The 15292-nt window shown below is 45.3% G+C and overlaps 1 protein-coding gene across 30 annotated transcripts in view; it reads left to right on the plus strand.

Moving 5' to 3' along the window:
* Positions 1 to 15292, plus strand: part of TCF7L2 (transcription factor 7 like 2) — a 178000-nt gene that overhangs the window by 103829 nt on the left and 58879 nt on the right. The window lies entirely within an intron of this gene.

Here is a 15292-nt window from a genome sequence, read left to right on the forward strand (position 1 = left end):
ATTATTCTGACAAAACAGGATTCCTTGCTGTGGTGTATTTTTATCAGTATTATCAAATCTATTTTTAAATTTCTGAAGAAATAGAGGTGAAGATGTCCAGTAACTCCTTTGTACAACTATTGTAGATTAAGGATATTTTCTTGACACTTTAAACTTAAACCTGGAGCTGTGATCTGTTCCCTAGCAATAACCCCTCTCCATCCAGGTGCTCACATCCTTTTGATATTTGCAAGGATGAATTGATTAATTTGAGCGCAGGAAGAAGGCAAGGCAGGGCTGCCCTTTGTTTAACCCAGTGGTGCCAGCTAGTCTGGGTCAGAAGCATGACTAAACTCCAGCTGAGACATTTCTGTGGCTGATCAAGATGTTAGGGCAACACCCAGAAAAATAGCCCGGGCTAGCTTGGCAATGTTGTCTTAAGCCTTGAAGCGCGCATGCTGTTTTCAGCTCAGACGTGCAACTTGCCCACTCTGCGGTGGCGATTCAGGCTAAAGGGCCCTCCTGATTAGCCTCGTAAACCTCCTTGCAAACATGCCCGTGCATTTAGCACGACAGGCGGATTCGACCACAATTCCTGGGAAAGACGCAAGGAGATTGGCTGCGTGGGAGCACACCGAGCCCTTCCCCTCCCAGAAGGTCCAGTGTGGGTGCCCGTGCATTTCTTGTCCTTGCAGAAGCATCGGTCGGGTTAGGGTGATTATCTGGTGCCATGGGTGCAGTAACTGAGGAATAACTTTATAGGCAGTTTCTCTTGCTTAGTCGGCATATTTAAGTCCAGGGTAACTCATTTTTGAGGGAAAAACAGATTTCTGGAAAGCTTCAGAAGAGCAGATTTTGCCCTGGTCAGAGATCTGCTTGGAAGAATATTATGGGATATGGTCCCAAAGAGAAGAGGCATCCAGAAGAGCTGGCTGACTTTCAAGGATCACCTCCTTCAAGCTGAAGACTGGTCTGTCCTAATGAGAAGAGGTATCAGGAGACCTGCATGGATGAACGTGATGCTCCTGATGAAACCCAAATGTAAAAAGGAAGAATACAAGCCGTGGAAGCAAAGAGAGGGGACCCAGGAGGGATATAAAGACACGATGTCCAAGCACGCAGCGGTAGAATTAGGAAAATCCAAGCCAACCTGGAGTTGAATCTGGTGAGCGATGTGAAAGGCAAAGATAAAGGCTTCTACAGGTACATCATGAGCAGAAGGAAGACTAGGGAAAACGTGGGCCTACAGCTGAGAAGGGCAGCAGACATGTTGACAAAGGACACGGAAGAGGCCTGGGTATTCGATGCCACCTTTGTCTCCACCTTTACTGGTAAGATTTGCCTTCTGGAATCCCAGACTTCTGAGACCAGTGGGAAAGTCCAAAGCAAGGAAAATACCTTGATGGAGAATCAAGTAAGTGAACTAGGGACTATGGGACTAGACCATCAAATCTATGGGACTTAGTGGGATATGTCCAAGAGTGCTGAGGAAACTGACCATTTTCATTGCAAGGTGTTTTGATTAACTTTGAAAGGTTATAGCAATTGGAAGAGGTTCCTGAGCATTGGAAGAAAGCAAATGTCACCCCTGTCTTCAAGAAGGGGAAGGAGGAGCATCTGGGGAGTTACAGTTGCTAGTGATGAACCCCAGAGGTTGATGCTGGGCCCAGTGCAGTTTAACATCTTCATTAATGACGTAGATGATGAGACACGGTGAACCCTCAGCAAACTGAGATGAGTGGCTGATTCACCAGAAGGCTGTGCTGCCATTCAGAGAAACCTCGACAGGATGGAGAAGTGCGCCAATAAGGATCTCATGAATTTCAAGAAAAGGCAACGTGAAGCTCTGCTCCTGGGGAGGAATAACCCTATGCACCTGCACAGTCAGGCTGCTGACCAGGTGGAAAGAAGCTTTGCAAGGAAAAAATGACCCGGGCATTCTGTTGGGCAGAAGTTGAACGTCTGCTAGAAATATGCTCTTGTGGCAGAGAAGACTTAGTGGTATCCTGGGCTTTGTTAGGCAGTATGGCCTGCAGGTCAAGGGAGGTGATCCTCCCCTCCACTGAGTCTTGGTGAGACAGTTCTGATGGGGGAAGTAAGAGAAGACAGAGCTAGGTTCTCGGTGATGCTTGGTGACAGGACAGGAGGTAGTGGGCACAGACTGGAATACAGGAAATTATATATTGAAGTAAGAAAGGTTTTTTTTTTTTTTTACTTTAAAGTTCATTAAACACTTAACGTAGGTGGAAGAGGTTACCCAGAGAGGTTGTGGCATCTCCATCATGTCAAAACCTGACCGGACACAGCCCCGAGCAACCTACTGTAGCTGACCGTGCTCTGAGCGGGGCACTCGGCCTAGACCAGAGGTCCCTCCAACCTCGGCTGTTCTGTGACTCTGTAATCCTGCTAGCTGTTAGAACATGTCATTGTTGACCTTGTGATGGTCAATACTAAGGCAACGGTCACGTCCCCCTTCAAACTGACAGTCCTCATTTGTTTATGCTTCCAACTAACTATTATATTAAACCACAATGCAATTGACCCCCTGAGAAGAGTTAACGGCGGCTTTTGTCAAAGAGTGCGTGCTGGCTGGTTCCATGCCCCTTTCCTCCTAGCTTGGAGGAAAAAGGGGGTCTACTGATTTATTTGTCTTGACTTAATATCTTCCTGTATTTTGTTGGCCTTAACTCTGCATTTTCTAATGAAGCTTAAAGAAGCTCATGAGATTAATTTATTAATGCTTTGTTTTGCTGTGAAATTATTTACTTTTGTTTAGCCCTCCTTATTTCTTGCTTTTTGGAGTTCAGGTGTATTCCAAAGGAGGATCAGTTAATGGATGTTTCCTGCTCTAGGTGTGTGCAAGCCTTTCTCCAAAAGCTTGGGCACAGAAGTGAAGTGAGGCTGTTAACCAGAATATCCTTTCACCCAGCAGAGGTATTCTTTGTGGATTTTGTCACCTTCAGAACGTTAAGTTCAGGCAGCATCCTAAATTTACTGGAATAGCTACATACTTTCTGCCTAATCAGTCCATGAATTGGTAATGGAATTCTGTAATTATTGATTGCTCGTAGTTGTTACATGAGATCCTGTTTCATATTCTTGAGATTTGCCTTTTTTTTTCTTGCCTTTTAAATCCTATTTGTTTCAAAAAAAAAATTCAAAAATGAATCCAGTTATTATTTGCTTTCATTCCTAATTAACTCCTAATGATGCTGTTCCAAAATGTAGTCCTTCTTACGGCATGACAGTAGGGAACGTGGTGTCATTTTGACGGACTGATGTTGATAAAACATGGCTCAAACCTAGTTATGCCACAGATCTGCTTTTCAACCTGGTACCTCTTTTAATATTCTGACTTTGATTTCAATGCCTCAGAGTTCACACAGTCCAGAAGTCCCTGGAGGATTTGGGGACCAGACTAGATTATTTGCCTATTTTCCTAAAGAATTTGTTTGGAAAACTTGCTGTCAGTGAAACGTGTTCCTGTGTGACAAATCTGAAGAAACACTCTTCTGTGGGAATATAGGGAATCCTAGGACAAAATACAACAGCCCTGTCATGGTTTCTGGTGTGGCCAGGTATTTTAATCCATGGTATTGGAAGATGATTTGGACTTTCCCTCTACTACTAATGTAACTCCTACGCTGAATCAAGATTATAATGTGCCTTCCTCTGCCTCACGCATTACTGTGAGTAGATTTATCTCTCAATTAAAATCAGTGGAAGAACATTACATGTAGGGTTTGGGTGGGAGGTGTTCTTGCGTGATGTGACACTGAAGGTTAATTCTGTGAGTCACAGAATAATTTCCTTCAGAAGAGACCTCTGGAGGTCATCTGGCCCAACAGCCCATACTCATGGCCATGCTTTTGAAAGGGCCCGCTTTCAGCTAGGGAGGGGTTTGCTGGCTTGGAGCTGGTGTGCTCAGACCCACTTCTGCTTTAGTGAGGAGTGCCGAGTGAAATGCTGAACCTGGTGGGGACAGTAATTTCGTTGGGGCTTGGATCTGGCCTACCTGGAGCTGTTTATGAGAGTGAGACTTTTCTACCAGGAACAAGGTTGAAGCTCCTTTCGTACTAGCTTCTCAAAAGCTTTCAGGAGGTGGTGACTTCATGACTGCGGCTGATAAACAACCTTGGCTTTTATAAAAATAGACTGATGGTCTGGCAGGAATTCCAGCCTGTCCGAATGGCTTTGCTCCTGCCAAGTGGTGCAGCCACTGCTGCGTGAAGAGGGTGTGCCCATCCTGCTCCCTTCCAGCCTTCACATTTCCCTGCTCCTTCCCAATCAGATGGTAAATACGTCTCTGCACATAGCATTAAGGTTGGTAAATCAGTAGTGCAAATACTGCCAAGTAAGTAAATACAGTAGAAAATGGAACATTCACTTCCCTTTGTTTGGTTATCGATGCAGATTTAAAGGCAAGTCACCCTAAGTAATTGTGTTTAGGTCATTAAACATGGTTTAATAATGACAATAATAGGGTGTGTCCTGAGGCAGGAGGCAAAACAGTGCACCTATAATTGCCTAAGAGCAGGTTATTTCTGATAACAAACAGATCTCATTGTGTAGTTCAGAGGAGGGTGGTTTGATGACGCTCCCCCCAACTTTTTGACATATCCCAAATGATCTCATTGTCCTGCAGCTTATAATTTGAGCCCACTAAAATGTAAGGATCTTTTTAGCACTATTTCCATGTACCAAGTTAAACATTGAATGAAATCTCTCTTGACATAACGATCGTTGGATATGTGCAATGTATGATTGGAAAAGGGAGGTTTCCCTACAACACAGGGTATAAAATTCCTATCCTATTTACATGATGTATTTTTTTTTCCTCATCTAAGCCAGCAGTGAATGTTCCTCATTCTACATGTTGAATCAAGATTACTCTTAGAAGGAAAAAAATGCACAAAGTTATAGTGGTAAGCAAATGAATCTTTCAAGGCTAATTAAAAAAAAAAAGGCTGTTTTCTAAACTTCTCAGGGATTTTTAATCTTCGAAACCAGTCTCCGCAGAGATGGATTAGTGAGGAAAGAACAGATGAAGCAATCAAACGTGCCAGATAAATGCAATTTATCATGTTTCCACAATTTATCGCGTAATTATCCTCCTCATTGTGTGTGTATGCGTCTATATGTGTATACTTATATAATGTATATGAGTTTTAAATGTGTTTATGGAATGATACTGCTCCTGGATTTTCCACTGCATGTTATTTAAACTGCTGGGGGTGACACACGTTATTTTAATTTCTTTTTAAATAAGTACAGCAAGTGAAGTCTCGCCAGACATGACTAAACCAGAACGCATTGCTGATATGCCACACATTGCATAGAAGACATGGCCTATGTGATGTTAACAGATCCAACCCTAGTCTCTTAAATTCATGTAATGAAATCTCATAAACCTGATAAAATGTCTGATTCTTTTAAACCATAAAATATTCTTTAAATACAGCCCATCATTTCTGGAACATGAATTTTTGTGTGATGGCAGTTCTTTCCTGTCAAGTTGTTACTACTGGTTTTGTTGATGAACAGTTTAAGGCCATAATCCACTTGTTCAGTGGTGTGTTGAGGGGGTTCTTTATAAGCCAGGATACAAAGTTCTGTACTTACTGGGCCCAGTCCTAATCCTTTAGTCATACAATGACTTTTCCATTTCTCAGGTCCAATAATATGATCATGATCTCACTTCTACACAGTGCTTCAACAGCTTGTTTTTCCATGTTGGACTGTGGTTTATGTGTTTTAAGAGGACCTTTTATAAATTTGTGAATTTTTGCAGGCAAATAACCCAATAAAGCTCTGCATTTATGTTGGGTTAAAAAGAGGTGTACAAATCTAAGGTTTTTTCGTTCCCCCCTTTAACGAGTTCTTGTGTCTGTTCTGTACAGTGTTCATATACCTTGGGCCATGTTGGCATTTCTATCCAAAATGTATTCAAAACTTACTGTTTTGGAAGAGCAAAGAAGTTCTTTCCACATGGAAACAATCAGTTGTGTTTTGCTTTTAGTTTATCTAAGTCCCTCATGTCATAGTCAAATAGGGTGAGTGGACCTCATGGCACCTCTAAGGATGGCTTAGTGATGATGGGGCTTGTAGAGCCCACCTTGGAGGGAGGTCCACCCTAGCTGTGGTGGGCAGTGTCACTCATGGTACATAGCCTAGGGAGAGATGTGTCATCTGGCTCTTCAGAATGAGTGTAGGACCTGTCTTGCCTCAAAGGGAGTGAAATGCATTTACAGAAAAGGCTACATTCTCATAGTGAACTAAACCAGAAGGATTTACTGAGCCCAGTATTAGTTTGTTTTCCACATAAGGGTAACAGAGGATATTTACAGAATCACGAAAAGGTTGAGATTGGAAGGGACCTGGAGGTCTGGAGGTCTTCTGGGTCCAACACCCCTTCTCAGGAAGGGCCAAGTAGAGCAGATTGCCCAACTTAGTTCACTCTAGATGTATTTTTTCCTTTGCAAAGTCCAAGTTCTGATTTATTCTTTTACTGTTTTTTACTTTTAACCCATACCCATGAATCCTTCCAAGAAGAAGGGAGGGGGAGAGATGAGGGAGGGTGTTGATGGCATCTCAGCCTGTTCATCCTGCTTCCCAGTCTCCAGCCACCGTCTGCCTGACAGGCTCTTCACTCAGCCCCTCAGGTCCAGGCTCCAGTGTCAGTCTCTCACTTCTTAGGAAAACAAAGTTGTCAGGGAGATAATGTTGGATTTAATATGATCTACAGGATTGGGGTCAAGGGTGAGCACCAGGGCCTTCAATCAGTAGCTGTTCATTTTACTGTGTCATCGTTGCCGGTGGTTTTGAGATCAGGCTTGTGCTTACAACCAGCTGAAGTGATAGGTGAGAAACTTGCTTTTCACAGCAGGCAGAAAAAAAGCTGTGGGGTACTTGGGGCCAGGGAAGGATAAACATGGCTTGAAAACGGTGGTAAATCAGTCGTTGGCCTTTGCTCGCTGGGAGCAGGAGAGCAGACGTCGTGCTTCCCTTCATCCCAACGAATCCGGCGCCGTTTGTGGAAGTGGCTGGGGTGATCCCCCCTCCTCTCTTTGAAGATGTGTTTTCAATTTAGAAAAAGATGAGAAAACCAGCAGCAATTTCAGCGAGCAGCAGTACATCTAGGCCGGACAGTGCAGCATGAGCCCTGAGCCTGGTCCAGCCCCAGGTGGGAGGCTGGTGTGGGTGCCCCCTGCCAGCGTGCGGGCATGTGGTGGGCTGTGCTCAGCCAGCGACGTGTCCCAGGGCTAGTGAAAGCCTCGTGTTCCCACAGGGCCACCCTGGAGACAGCCATATGTGAAATGGTAGCAATAAAATAACTTTGCTTTCTTGCCCCCCTCTTTTTAGGTGAGTTGCAGATTTGTAAGGACTTGACGCTGCCCACAGCAGGGAGTGGGAACCCTGGATGTGAAGGAGGAAGAGGAGTTAAAGACAGGGCCCTTCCTCCTCCTTCCCCACTCCTTCTCTGTGCTTGTACTTTCTAAAAAACAGCACAAGGATGAGGTGTTCACTGCTCTGCCTCCATAGGAATGGGTCGGGTGGGCCCCGTCGTGGACCCTACTGCTGTCAGTGTTCATAGCTGCACGTGTGCCACATGCATGGCTTATTGGTGTGCTGCTCGTGGCCTTTCATTTCTTTCATATTTTCTGCTAAGCAGATATAAATATCCCCGATGAGAGAAAAGTAATCTCATTCCCAGAGCTGTTTCTTGAAAACTAAATGGGCTTCAGAGCTTTGTAAGTCTTCTGGTTTTGCTTGGATTAGAGAGGGGGGGATTTAGGTGACTGGCAGGAGGTGGAAACCCCTTGGGTGTCTCATCCCTGGAGCAGAGCAGCCGTCATGCATGGCATTGCAGACACGGGCTGGACATGCCCGAGTGAGTGTGGTATACCACTTGTGCTCGGGAAGGTAATGGCAGTTTCCAGCAGGTAAATTCCTCTGTAATCTAATTCCTCTCTTTGTAATGACTGGAGACCTGCCACTTTAGCTGAGCAAGAAATTTAGGTAATTGATCCCAGTGTATAAACCAAGGAAAGGGAGAAAGAGCGGAGGCAGAGAATAACGAAACCAGCAGCAGCTGATTTTGTGTTGTTTCTGATTTTTGTGTTCTAAGTGGGAAGCCGTTTTCCATCTGGAAATGGAAATGCTGCAAGTTGGAAAGGATTGTCCTGAGTATTAAAACAGCAGACTACAAATCAAGGAGGTTGTTGCCCTTTTTGACTTTGGGTGCGTCGCTTAACCTTGTATTTGCGGTAATAGAAATGGGAAGTTCCTATGCTGCGTCCTTCATTATCTGAAAATGCAAGTGGAAGACCCCTATAGATTATTCTTAAACATAAAACCACCACATTCTGCTTAACAGTCCATTGCGGGTCCACTCTCAGAGCTAGCTTTGGTCAAGTGTTAAATCCACTACAAAAGAAATTAGCCAGCTGCAAGTAGGGCACTGTGTGAACTTCGTAAAGAAAAATCTGCAACTCTTGGGCTTGCTGGAGGAGGATTTTTTGGCTTTTTTTTTTTTAACCAAGAGGCAAAGCCAAGGGGAAAAATAATAAATCCCTCGGTTTTGTTTGTGTGTCACTACAAGAACGGCTGGTGATTTTCCATGCTACATTAGCCGACCAGTGGTGGCCAAAGTGCAGGCAGCCCTCTTCTGTCCCAGATGCTGCCGTCGCGCTACCCGCCCCGCGCTGGCAGCGTTTGCCTGTGATCCCCTGCACGGCAGCCACTGCCCAGCACGGCAGCCAAGTGGTCAGTGACCTCCTTCTGCCTGCTCCGGTGGATGCTGCGTGTTAACAGGCAGGGAGGAAGACAGGAGTTTGGCCGAGCACAAAGCAAAAGAGAAGGGAGGGAAAAAAAAACAAACACGACAACAACAAAAACCAGCCAGTGCTGTCCCTGTGCCAAAAGCAGAAGGGAGAATGGGAGCCACAACCAGGGTGGTCAAGAAGAGCTGGCGGCTGATGGGGCAGTTGCAAATCACGGCGATCTCAGGGCAGCCCAGCCAAGAAGAGCCCGTGTTTGTGCTGGTTGCGTGGCTCCACATGCCAGAAGCGTGGCTGTCTTTTGCTCTCGGGGGTAATGACGAGGTGGAGCAGCTCAAACGTGTGCGTGATATTCATGGTGTTCCTAGCCAGGAAAAAAGAAAACAATGGAGAGGCATGCTTGGTTATATAATTCTTCTTTATCCACTTTTATTAATGGTGGTGTGCATTGCCGACAGGTGTATGAGATGCTCTAGGCAGATGATCGCGTGAGGCTGGCACCCTACAAACTGTGGACTGTGCTGAGTAACTGGAGCTTCATATGATAGGGGTGGAAGTTGCTGAAGGCTCTTGGACAGGTGATGAAGGAGACATTTTTGTGAGGTTGTAGCCCTGGCTCATAGAATGGGCAAAAAAGGGGGGGGGTGGCAGCGAGGAAGGGGTGAAGCATGAGTGTTAAGCTATGTTGTTGGCATGCCTGCGGATGAATTAATACCTAGCTGTGTGGTTTGCAACCCAGTTTCCATGAATTACATTTCTGAGCAGTACAATAGATACCCCCCTTCTTCAATTGCCGTCTGAAACATGATATATTTTCCATGAACTCTCACGTAAATGTTTTTTTTTTGGTGACAGATTGCATGTTAAAGCACTGGAAGATGAAAGCGCCAAATATTTGCTTTAGAAAAACACAGTGAAAGATTCTCTCATCCTCCTTACTGCAACTGCATCAGCCAGAATGCCATTAACAAAAATGACTCTCTGTAGTTAAACTTATTGGCACCCCCTGGGCATCATTAAGGCGCCTTTTTTCCCCCCTCTCTTTTGCAGGGGGAGGAGGCATGAAGGGAAGCTAATGTGTGACATTGGTGGCTTGTGTTTGAATTCCACTTAATATCGAGGGCTGGGTATCTTCAGCAGAGCACAAGCCAAGTGGACAGGAAGCCCCTTCGTGAGCCCCCAGCTTTGAGTCAGTGGCTTCAGTAAGTTAAAAGTGGCTTCAATTAAAAAAAAAAAATGTAATAATCAGAATTACTCCATACATACTGTATATGCGACTTTGGATGAGAGCCCACTTTGCTTTGTGCCTCAGTTTACCTGTCTAGGCAATAGAAATAGGTAATGCTCAGGAGATCACCCTGTTGCCAAAAATAATAATAATTGGCCAAACGGAGTGATGACTAATTTCATTCTTAGTGTGAATCTGCTGCAGGCTCTCCAAGGAGAACGGTCAGCCCTGTGCGGCAGTTTGAAGCCGTTGGGGGGATGTTTTTGGAAACAGGAAGTTGGGGTGTTCGTGACTTCCCGCATATGAAAATATGTCTCAGCAGTAACTTGACATGGGCAGCAAATGCAGTTGTTTAAAAGTAGCACATCTCTCTGTTTGCTCCTGCTTCCTGCAGGGCCTCATCCTGCAAGCCACGAGCCATCCTGATACTTGATTTCGGTGGAAGGCCTCCATATATACTTAATATCCTTTCCTCCTTCTGTTCTCTAGGTAATAACACTTGATTCTGAAAGAAAAAAGAAAAAAAAAAAAAGTGCCTGCTGCAGTTCAGCAAAAGGCAACTGCTTTGAATTAGCATTTTGAGGGTGTGAAGGCGAGTGGTGTGGTGCAGCCTGGTCTCCTTGCACAGGGAAGGACCTCCTGTGTCCCCTGTGCATCCTGCTGGCCTGGTATTCCTCGCCATGATGAGTCGTTTGCAGATATCCTCACACACATCTAACAATGTGAAGGGTTCAGGCATGTTTCATAAAATAGTAATGTAGAAGTTTTGAACATATATATATATATATATATATATAAAATTCAAACTTTATTGCAATACGCAGCAGCACTTTACCTTTCCTAAAGTGAAGGATATGTATAAGTGTGGGTTTTTGTCTAGCACATATGCATATTGTTGGACAGTGATCTCCCTGCACTTGTAGGTCTTGCACTTACGTTTTGGGAATGAAATGTGGATTTGAGTGTGGTATTGGTGTAAAGTTTTGTTGTTAGGCAAAAGCTTTTCCTTTCCTGCCCCTTGTGTAAAGCTTTTGTAACACAGCATCCTGTATAACTCTGTAGAAAGAAAGATTGCAAGCATTAAAGTAGAATGATGTGTGCTGGAGCAAAGGTAGTGGCAGAGTTAGGGCATGGAAACACAGCTCATTTATGTCTCAGCACTTTATTCTGTAGAGCTACTGGAATGTATTCCACTATACATAATTCTTTTTATTTACTTAATTTTACTTGAGTTCTTATAAATGCGTTAGTGTTCACTTAGCCAACCATTGGCTTGAGGTTCATTAGCGTAAGTAGCTACATGTTTGAAGGGTGTTTGTGCATAACTCCTTAGGCTGGTCAAAATTATGTATGGGAACAGTTGGCTTCTTGCTTAACGGTAGCTTTTCTATGAATATTAAGACTATCTGCTTGATTAGCTTCAGCGGTGTGGGTACCTAATAGTTTCAGAGGTTGGTTGCTCCTGTGCAGATCAGCATGTGAGTAGGAAGGAGAATTTTCTCATTCTCATTTCTGTCTGCAATTTCATAAGCTAGGGAAAGAGCCTCACTTAAAGAACTGATTTTGTCTCTCTTAGTCTGGTCTCTTCGGTTACTAACTTTTTTTTGTGGAGGCAACACCACATTGTTGACAACCTTCTCTCCCTATGCCAGAAGCTATTGCTACAAGTCAAAGGGAAGGAGAAAGGAGTCACCCCCGCTGGCCCATGATACACGTCCTGGAGCATGTCTGTGTAGTGAAAGGATGCTGTGGCTGTGAGGGCAGCTGGCACATCTGGGCTAGCATGCAGGTAGCTATTGTATACGGCAGAACACCACCACGTAAATACCAATGCAGTACTTCAGGCGGCTGGGGTGTATATCTGCTGAAATCAGACAAGATCTTGTGAATCCTCCTAACGTTGTTACCAGCTCAGAGTGAGCATGCTGAGAGCACAACAGTGTTTCTACCACTGTGGTTTTTTAGGCTGGGATCCTTGAGGTCTTCTTCACAGACTTACTGGCAAGTCCTGAAACTCCAGTGATTCTTCAAGATGTATTTACACTCTCGAAAGCAAGCTGTGGCAGCCTGGATTTTTTTTTTCCCAGACTTCCCATGTTTCTGCTTCAGCTTTGACTGTCAGTTCTCCTGTACACATGCATCTGGATGGAGTCAGGGTGTCTGTACAGCTCCCCTGGGCTGCTGGGGGCTGCTGTGGTGCTGGCTTGGAGGAAAATTCCCCTCACTGGTAGTGAGTGCCCAGCCAGCATGGAAGTGCCAAAAGAGCAAAACCAGGAGCCGATACCTGAGTGCTTCCCAGCTGGACTGGAGGGGAAAGAAGCTGCTGTCAGCAGAGCCTGGGATGAAGGGACGTTTTCCACAAGTGCTACACAGCCACTCCCTGTCTGGGTGCAAGGGGAGGCTGCGGCTGTCCTCATCCAGGCTGGGGCAGCATTTTTGCCTTGGGTTGTCTCCAGGCATTATAAAACCTTAATTTGGCCTAGTATGGCCACGGGAGGGTGGCGAGTTGTTCCCATGGCTTATCCTCATTTGTAGCAGTGGATGAGGAACAACACATGAGGGAGGGAGCTGTGGAGAGAGCAAGGAGCCCTCTATAACAGCAAGGCCTGGTCATGCAGGCTTTGGGAGCTGCTGCTGCAGCTCCACACGGCGCGGACACAATGGCACAGCGGGTAGAAGCTGGGTCTGGTTTGTGTTAGAGCAGTTACGGGACAGAGAAAAACCAGGAGACAGCACACCGTGGCCATCGTGCGGGGGGCCCTGGGCCCGCTCCTCCTGCCCTGCAGCATCCCAGAGTGCATGAGGCTGGCCTCACCTCGCCTCAGACGGTGCCACACGGGCACCGCTGCCCTGCTCCTCACCGCAGCACGCCATCTCCTATGTGAGATGCAGAGGTGGCAAATTAGTTCTAAAAGCGGCCTTTCAGGGTCAGAACGCGTTATTCCAATATTTCTAAGCCACCACGGTTTATTGTTCTTCTTGGACAAATAACAAGGCCCCGAGGATTTTACAGCTGAGCACGACAGCTTCAGTCTGCTGGCTGTGTGTGACATGGCTGCTCTTGCTGCAAATTTGTTGGATGGCCTTGTGGGGAGTGCTTAGGCAGTGTGACTAAAAAGCTACAGGGCTAACCTAAAAAAAACCTGTTGGCAGTTTCCAGCCGGGAAGGACAGATAGTCCTGCAATTTGCAGGCACTGCGGGGAGCATGAGCAGAGCGGGGCAGGGCCTTGACCCACGAACCAGCTCTGAAGCCACCTTCCCCGGCCCACCATCAGAGCTGCGAAGCAGGATGGATGCTAGCTCCGGCCCTGTCCCACCAGCAGGGCTGGTGGGTACACAGGCACATGGCTGCTTCTGCCATCCCTGTGGAGGCACCAGCCCTCAGTGGAGGGGCAGAAGTGACAATCTCCTAAATCAAACCCATATGAATAGCACTGCTACTCTGCTATACGGGGCTGTATAATTCATTAATATTATTGCAGCTGCTTGGTAAAAACAGGCCCTTCTGCAAGACCTAGCAGAATCCCTTTCTCTCTCTCTCTCTCTCTCTCTCTCTCTCTCTCTCCCTCTCGTTTTTCTTTTCGCCAGTACCAGTAGGTGGAGGCTATACATCATAGAGATCCCCACCATTCAGGCTTCCCTTCAGTAGAGAAGTGATAAATAAAAATAAAATTAGAAATTCATCTATCAAGCAGTCTGTCCTTAACTCAGGTATGGGGTAGGAAGTGAGTTTTTTTTTAAAATTTTGCAGTTTTAAAGTGATGGAGTGGTGATCTTAAACCTATACTTACATTCCATTACCAATTTTAGCTCTTACACCAGTTTTAAAACTTTCAGTTTACCTTTAGGAAAGTTTCTCTTCACATAAATTCCCCTGATAACTGGAACAAATTAGGTGTACAACATGTACAAGCAAGAGAGATCCCCGACGTTGTTTCTAGACAGAGTGTTTTCCAAAGTTTGCGCTTGCTGGAGCAGGGAAGAGGCTGCAGGGACAGTGCCCCTGTCCCGGGCTGGGGGAGCTGTGGGGCCCTTGGCTGCTGCTGCTGGATGCTCACCGTGCTCCTTGAACCTGGGGACCCTCCTCTGTGCCCCTGCTCCTCTGGCAAGCAGTTGGAATGGGGGCAGCTGCCCTGGGCAGGCCTGAGTGCTGTCAGGAAGTGCTGGGGCTGTGCTGCAGCTATGGTGGGCACACTGGTGCTGCTATTTTCCAGCTCAAAGGGTGTGGAAAAGCTCAATAACCAAAGGCTGAAGAGCATTCCCTGCAAACGTACCGTGTATCTGCAACAACAGCAATAAATAACTCTGCTTGTTCCTCATCTCACAGCCCACCAGGCATGATGCCTCTCTCCCTGAGCGGTTTTCACGATAATGTCTGATGAGACACTGTCTAATTTTATGTCCATTTTATCATGCCAATAGGCCTTTGCCAATCAGCCTTGACTGGAAGACCAGGTTGCTAACTATGGTGGCTAAGTTAGGGGGCTTCTTTGTGTGGCTGCAGTTACACCTTTGCTGGCCAGCAAAGGCCGTCTACGTAATGGTTATGGAAATGTGACTACATGCTTAGTAAAAAGAGTTCCTGTTATTAATAATAATAAGTTTCTTGCTGCCAGGATTCCCTCTGCTTTTTATTAAAAATTGTATCTACAGAAGTTGGTTAGGAGGAGAGGAGTTGGCTTTAAAGTTGCCCATGCAGAGTTTGAAATCCATCAGGTCTATAAATCTGAAAATAGGGACTGAGTATAAATGGAAGTGAAAATAAGTTAGTTTCCGTTGCGAGAGATATTGTGGAGCTTAAACCAAGCAGCAGAGGTAGTGGAGAAAAATAATTTTTCTTATACGATGTGTGATAGTGGTACAGGCCAGGTCTGCTGTAGAGTTTTGCCAGCACAGCTAAATTGGTCAAGGATACGATGAAGTGTGGCTTTTATTTTATTTTATTTTATTTTATTTATTTTATATTTTTATCTTTATTTTATTTTATTTTTATTTTTATTTATTTTAATTTTATTATTTTATTTTATTTTTATTTATTTATTTTACACCATTGTAGCTGTTCAGGCAAAATCCCCTGTGATTTTGTAGATGCAATTATGCCAGTAAAACTGTGCTTTTGATGATACGGTAGATTTTGCTCACTGGAGGGCAAAACGTTGTGAAGCCATGTTGGCAAAAGCTTGCTTTCACCAGTTTAAATTGTGTGTGCTCCAAGGGCAGTTTGACAAGCATTTCGTGTAGTGCCAGTGCCAGCTTCAGCAGTCACCCCCCCGTGCTCACTGTCTTCGGGACACAGTTTTACAC

The sequence above is a fragment of the Cygnus olor genome, chromosome 7, assembly GCF_009769625.2.
Source record: "Cygnus olor isolate bCygOlo1 chromosome 7, bCygOlo1.pri.v2, whole genome shotgun sequence".
In the NCBI taxonomy this organism is placed as follows: Eukaryota; Metazoa; Chordata; class Aves; order Anseriformes; family Anatidae; genus Cygnus; species Cygnus olor.